Source organism: Chiloscyllium plagiosum, chromosome 13, assembly GCF_004010195.1.
Source record: "Chiloscyllium plagiosum isolate BGI_BamShark_2017 chromosome 13, ASM401019v2, whole genome shotgun sequence".
In the NCBI taxonomy this organism is placed as follows: Eukaryota; Metazoa; Chordata; class Chondrichthyes; order Orectolobiformes; family Hemiscylliidae; genus Chiloscyllium; species Chiloscyllium plagiosum.
Genome location: NC_057722.1, coordinates 73728173 through 73736160, shown reverse-complemented (window position 1 = coordinate 73736160; position 7988 = coordinate 73728173).

The following is a 7988-nucleotide window of genomic DNA, read 5'->3' as shown; positions in this document are numbered from 1 at the left end:
GCTGAGAAATGGCAGTTGGAGTTCAACCTGGATAAATGCAAAATGATGCATTTTGGAAGGTCGAACTTCAATGCTGAATATAGGATTAAAGACAGGATTCTTGGCAGCATGGAGGAACAGAGGGATCTTGGCGTTCAAGTACATAGATCCCTTAAAGTTGCCACCCAAGTGGATAGGGTTGTTTAGAAAGCATATGGTATTTTGGCTTTCATTAACAGGGGGATCGAGTTTAAGAGCCGTGAGGTTTTGCTGCAGCTCTACAAGTCCCTGGTGAGAACACACTTGGAATATTGTCTCCAGTTCTGGTTACCCTACTATAGAAAAGATACAGAGGCTTTGGAGAGGGTTCAAAGAAGGTTTACCAGGATGCTGCCGGGACTGGAGTGCTTGCCTTGTGAAGTGAGGTTGGATAAGCTCAGACTTTTCTCTCTGGAGAGAAGAAGGAAGAGAGAGACCTGATCGAGGTATACAAGATAATGAGAGGCATTGATAGAGTCAATAGCCAGAGACTTTTCTCCAGTGGTGGTGGAAGTAGAGTCATTATGGACTTCAGCAAGACACTTGTTAAGGTTCCCCATGGTAGGCTCATTCATAAAGTCAGGAAGTATGGGATACATGGAGATTTGGTTATCTGGATTCAGAATTGGCTGGCTGACAGAAGGCAGAGAGTGGTTGTAGATGGCAAGTATTCTGCCTGGAGGTCAGTGTTGAGTGGGGTCCCGCAGGTTGAACTCCAACTGCCATTTCTCAGCCCAGCTCTGCATCCTGTCTATGTCGCTTTCTCAGCCCAGCTCTGCATCCTGTCTATGTCGCGCTGCAGCCTGCAATAACCCTTGATACTATTAATGGCACCTCCAACCTTTGTGTCATCTGCAAATTTACTAACCCACCCCTCAACCTCCTCATCCAAGTCATTTAAGTGACTGTTGGACTTGCACATGGATATCAGTGAATTGAAGGGTGTGTGGGTTAAGTTATTTTATTTTACATTAGGACTAATCCTCGGCACAAAATTGTGGGCCAAAGGGCTTGGTCTGTGCTGCCCTTTTCTATGTTCTATGTGTCTTGTGGATGCTTAGTCTTGAGTTGCTACAACTGTTCATTTCCAACACATTAAGCATTGTGTAGAGAACACCTGCTATTATATTGATGCATCTTCTACAAGTAGATTGGCAGGGACAAAATCTTACGTTGGTGATGTTGACTGGGCTCTGGAGCTTTATTGTTTTTGAATACCTGTGGTTGTGTTCAGTTGAATAGGCTGCCTCAAAGTCTGACTGCCCACCTGACTGAATCATGGACTACACTGGCTGGATTGATTTTGCTTCTGTGCCACTGTTATGGACAGCTGTAGTGAAGTATTCACTGAGCTCCCATTACACTTTATTTTGTGACAAAATGCCTTCATCCATGGGAGTGTATGGTAGAACTTGAGAAACATTCAGTCATAGATTAAAAGAATGGACGTCTTATGAATCATAGGAACGTGAATCACGCAGTGAAAAAGTCCACACTCAGAACAAAATGATTCTTGAGCACCAGAAAGTGATTCTATTCTGGCCCAGAAGTGTATGGCACTCAAACAAATTTGTTTTCTCCCAGAAGGTGAATGCCAAATCTTCAAAGTATTTATCAGTTGGAAAAATGCTTTATTTCTAAGCCACTTTAGATAATGGAAAGGAACAAATTTGAAACAAGAAACCAAAAACCCAGTCAAATAGTCATAACATCATGAAGATAAACAGACCCTTCCATCCAATTTAGCCATGCCAACCAGACATTCTAAATTAATTTAGTCTGATTTGTGAGCATTTGGCCCATATCCTTCTAAACTCTTCCTATTCATGTATCGTTCCAGATGCCTTTTAAATGTTGTAATTGTACCAGGTTCCACGAATTCCTCTGGCAGCTCATTCCAGAAATACAGCACCCTCTGTATGAAAAAGGTGCCCCTTAGGTCCCTCTGAAAATGTTTCCCTCACCTGAAACCTATGCCTTCTAGTTTTGGTCTCCCTACCCTGGGAAAAAGCCTTGGCTAATCCATGCCCATCATGGTTTTATAAACTTCTATAAGGTCACCCCTCAGCCTCCAATGCTCCAGGGAAAATAGCACCAGCCTATTCAGCTTAAACCCTCCAATCCTGGCAACATCCTCATTAATCTTTTCTGAACCCTTTCAAATTTCACAATGTTAATGACAAGGAGACCCGAATTGAATGCAGTATCCCAAAAGTGGCCTAATCAGTTAATGAGTTTATTTTGCCACTGAAGAATTTACAATTGTATTTCACCTTTGAATGAGATGGATTTGTGCATGGATTGCTGAATGAAGTAATCGAGTTAAAGTTACTTACCTTGTATTTGAGCTAGTGTGAAAGATTGCCTTTAACTTTGGAAATCTGATCAAGGTGAGGTGGTAGCATAATGGTAGTACCCCAAGCCTGGGGGCTGGTGACCTTGGATGACTGGTTTTACAATACAGAGTGATACCAACTATCTGGGCTCAATTCCCACATTGACTGAGGTCACCATCAAGGATGCAACTTCCCAATTTCTCCCTCTCACCTGATGGCATTGTAAGAATCAGGTTAACCCACCACCAGCCCTAGAGTCTGGTAAAACTACAGTGACTTTGTCACAAACTAATAAGCACAGGCTAAAATTCTGGGAGCACATGTTTGTGTTTCATTGTGGCAAATGGCTAAAATCTGAATTCAATAAAAAAATCTGGAATTGAAAGCTAGTCTAATCATAAGTGCTGTTGATTGATTGGGTTTACTAATGTCCTTCAGGATAGCTTTATTAAATCTCCCTTTCTTGCCTTTTTCTGACCCCAGACCTGCAGCAACTCTTTAATAGTGGCTAACTCTTAATTACTCTCTTGTCAGTTATGGATGGGCAATATATATTCACCCAGCCAGTGATGCCCACACCACAGGAATAGAAAGAAAGACTGCTCAAGGATTTCATCCAATGGAAGTGACTGGAACAGCTTGGTTGATAGTTAGAAGGCTTATACTGGGATATTCATCAGAAGAATACTGTTGAGACTATGGGGGGTGGGGCTTTGTTATTGCTATAATGGCAGCTATAATGGTACAAGCATTTCATATGGAGAATACCAAATGCTTTGACAAAAGTTAGGTCATATTGCGACTGCTGGCTGAGCTCTTGTCAAAGCTGGAAAAGAAACACAATCCAAATGGAAATGAAAAAAAAAAGTGTTACTAGGATTGACTGCAGAATCTTGAAGTGAGTTCAGAGTCCAGGAAAATTCATGCTGTACAAAATATGCTACGAGCAATCACTCAAGTCGCAAAAACCTTTGTAGAAACTCCAACTAAAACAGAAATTGCTGGATAAAACACAGCAAAGTTGGCAGCAACTATGGAGAGAAAATTGACTTAACGTTTCGGGTCACTGGCTATCCAGCAATTTCCAGTGTTGTTCCTGATTTCCAGCATCTGGGGTTCTTTGATTGTGTTTGGAAAAACTTGTGTTCATTGATACTGCAGCAGATTGTTCACAGACACATTCTAGAGCAAATTCAGTGATAGAGCTGAAAAATGTGTTGCTGGAAAAGCGCAGCAGGTCAGGCAGCATCCAAGGAGCAGGAGAATTAATGTTTCGGGCATAAGCCCTTCTTCGGCTTATGCCAGAAACGTCGATTCTCCTGCTCCTTGGATGCTGCCTGACCTGCTGCGCTTTTCCAGCAACACATTTTTCAGCTCTGATCTCCAGCATCTGCAGTCCTCACTTTCTCCAAATTCAGTGATATACCTCCAAGTGACAGCATGGCACTGTCAAATGGCACTTGCAAAGAAATAGCCTGCTCACTGACATTCAATTTGAGTTCCACCAGGACCACTCAGCTCCTGGTCAATATACAGCCTTGGTCCAAATATTGACAAAAGAGCTGAACACCAGAGGTGAGGAGAGAGTGTCTTGGCATCAAGCCAACATTCAACTAAGTGTGGCATCGAGAAGCCCTCAAACAAAAAAAATTAAAAATAAGAAACTAGTTTAGCTATGATCTCATTGAAGGGCAGAGCAGACTTGATAAGGCTGGATGGCCTATTTCTACTCCTGTGTCTTAAATCAGGAATGGATAATAAATACTGGTCCAGTCAGCATCACCAATATCTCATCAACAAACAAAAATGTTCAATTGAAAATCTGTGCCAGTGAGGCATTTGAGACTTTTGGATCAATGGAGTGCAATATTCAATTTAAGGGAAAGTTCTTGATATTAGCCACTGCTGAAGCAAGATAGTCAGAAAACCAATAATGATGGATAAAGTCTGGTCTCATAAATTTATACTGGAAATATACTTTGAGATGACTAAGCAGCTTGACCAACAATTGATTAGACAAATGAACATTTTCAAAGAACATTATGAAGATACAACACAGATTAAGGCCCTCTGGTCCAAGTGAGGAACTAAAATCTGGATTTAGGCTGTTGTCAGGAGCAACCATTTAATGCATGCTTTTATTAACTGCAAAATGGCTTCTCAATGCAAGTAACATAAAGTAACATAATAAAATGGCTTCAGGCTGCAAATTAACACTGTACTTGAAATGGCTTCTCACCCTGCTAAAAGCTGCAATCCTGCCTTGCTGAGCTAACTGAATCAAAAGATAAAGCAGACAATGGACCCCTCAGGGTATGGAATTAACTAAGCTAGATAGGACGTTACTAACCACCCTAGCTAACCTTAAAATGCAGGTGTAAAGAGATAATGGGTGGAAAACAACTTTGTTTCCCAGGAAATATCACTGGGTTAACCTGCTGTCCATTATGTCATTTTGTTACACTTTATTGGTTGTACCCTGTAATTAGCATTTTCTATTTCTTAAGAAACATATAAAAATTGCCTTTGTCCAAGTGAGTTGCGCAATTTCTCCAAGGAATACAGAAGCTTTTAACCTCTGTGTTGCTGGACAAACCTGTGCCTGGCTGTTACTAATTAGTGTGAAATCTTGCTGAAGCAGACCATACTTCTGTTGTTTATTTGACCGATTGCAGAACCGAGAAACCCCTCCCGGGGGATTGAGAACTTCACAATGAATCTGGATCGTCAAAAATACACTCAATCTGCATTGACATCAGTGTGAACGCGTGTGTCCGAGTTAGACGCTGAAGTAATACTGCAAGGCTCGGCCCACACCTTTCAGAATCACCTTTTAAAATCCAGATTGAGAAAGAAGTGTAGGGGCTTGAGAGAAACTGTGTGCCAATGGAAGTGATTGCTGGGATTGGCAACCCATTTGTGGTAGAACCCAATTTACACAGAACCATGAAACTAGGTAAAGTCAGAATCAACCAAACAGTTGATTTTGCATATTTTTGAGATTTATATGAAGACTTATTGGGTCCCAAGCATTTGCAAAATTGGATTTATCACATGATCAAACACAACTTGAACCTGTCAACAATATTTCATGATAAGTGCACATGCTGGATTCTATGTAGTTGCATTATGGTGTGAAGGCATCTCCAACAATCTTCAAAGCTGTAACGGAACTTTGAGAGTATCTTGGCCTGAACATTTTTGTGAAAATTACAATTAATACTCCAATATAAGCGTCGGTGGCTGAGGGGTGACCTTATAGGGGCATGGATAGGATAAATAGAGAAAGTCTTTTCCCTGGAGTCGTGGAGTCCAGAGCTAGAGGGCATAGGTTTAGGGTGAGAGGGGAAAGATATAAAAGAGACCTAAGGGGCAACTTTTTCACACAGACGGTGGTACGTGTATGGAATGAGCTGCCCAAGGAAGTGGTGTAGGCCAGTACAATTGCAACATTTAAAAGGCACTTGGATGAGTATATGAATAGGAAGGATTTGGAGGGATATGGGCCGGGTACTGGCAGGTGGGACAAGATTGGGTTGGCTTATCTGGTCAGCATGGACAGGTTGGACTGAGGGGTCTGTTTCCATGTTGTACAATCTCTATGACTCTATAAAGGAAAGATGTATCTGAACTACTTAGGATTTTGGCCCGTGTTTGCAATTTTGGTGCCTCCATTGAATGAGCCATAGAAGAAAGATGTACATATGAGCCGATGTATACTAAGATGAGGTTTACATTTTATTGTAAATTATACATAACTTTATAGAGAGCATAGTAGAAGAGGATGACTTACCTAGAGACCTATAGACCAGCAATACCTTCATGTGATCCAACATCACCATTAAAGTTAAAAATCACACAACACCAGGTTATAGTCCAACAGGTTTATTTGGAAGCACTAGCTTTCGGAGAGTTGCTCTTTCATCAGGTGGTTGTAGAGTATAAGATTGTAAGACACAGAATTTATAGCAAAATTTTACAGCGTGACGTAATTGAAATTATATGTGGAAAAAGACCTGGATTGTTTGTTAAGTCTCTCATCTTTTAGAATGACCATGTTGGTTTCAGTTCTATCATATGTAAATCGCAAAACATTTTAAAAAGTTACATTCTCAAGTGAACTTTAACAATTGGTGTTATGTCGGCCAGATACTGCATTGAAGGTGTGAGCTACTCCACAATCACCTGATGGAGGAGCAGTGCTCTGAACACTAGTGCTTCCAAATTAATCTGTTGGACCAAAACCTGTTTTTGTGTGATTTTTAACTTTGTACACCCCAGTCCAATACCGGCATCCCCAAATCCATGACCAACATCACTATGATATAGTTCACATATGTTCAGTAGCTAAACCTAAAGCAAAGGTACAATTATCTTTTCTCTATAATAAGAACATATCATTTCAGAGCAGGTTTTCTTTATTCATTTGTTGGATGTGGGTGTCGCTAGCTGGCTAGCATTTATTGCCCATCCCTAGTTGCCTTTGAGAAAGTTGCCCTTGCCTTCTTGAACCGCTCTGGCTCACCTGTTGTGGGTTGACCCCAATGTCCTTAGGGAGGGAATTCCAAGATTCTGATCCAGTGATAGTGAAGGAGAGGTGATATGTTTCCATGTCAGGATGGTGAGTGGTTTGGTGGGGAACTTGAAGGTAGGTGAACCCATGTATCTACTGTCCTTGTGCTTCGAGATGGAAGTCATCACAGATCTGAAAGGAGCTGTCTGAGGATCTTCAGTGAATTTCTGTGGTTCATCTTGGAAGTAATACATACTAATATTACTGAGTGTCTGTGGTAGACAGAGTGTATATTTGTGGATATAGTGCCAATCAAGTGGACTGCTTTGTCCTGAATGGTGACAGGAGAAAGTGAGGACTGCAGATGCTGGAGATCAGAGCTGAAAATGTGTTGCCGGAAAGGCGGAGCAGGTCAGGCAGCATCCAGGGAGCAGGAGAATCGACTTTTCGGGCATGAGCCCTTCTTCAGGAATGAGGAAAGTGTGTCCAGCAGGCTAAGATAAAAGGTAGGGAGGAGGGACTTGGAGGAGGGGCGGCGAGGTCAGGAAGAAGATTGCAGGTTAGGAAGGCGGTGCTGAGTTCGAGGGATTTGACTGAGACAAGGTGGGGGGAGGGGAAATGAGGAAACTGGAGAAATCTGAGTTCATCCCTTGTGGTTGGAGGGTTCCTAGGCGGAAGATGAGGCGTTCTTCCTCCAACCGTCATATTGCTATGGTCTGGTGATGGAGGAGTCCAAGGACCTGTATGTCCTTGGTGGAGTAGGAGGGCGAGTTGAAGTGTTGAGCCACAGGGTGGTTGGGTTGGTTGGTCCGGGTATCCCAGAGATCCCTGGGTTGCCGTTGTCGCAGCCACTTCCGCCCCCAGTGACATCACTAACCTGTACGACCACCCCGCCGCATGCGTCTCTGCCCCCATGCCGATCTCCGTCACCACGCCTAACTCCGCCCCCACGCCGATCTACGTCACCATGTCTAACCCCGCCCCCACGCCGATCTCCATCACCACGCCTAACCCCGCCCCCACACCAATCTCCGTCCCAACTCCGCCCCCATGCCGATCTCCGTCCCGTCCCCATACCCACCCCGGCCCCACCCCCAGTTCCCCCCCCACACCAGGTCCCC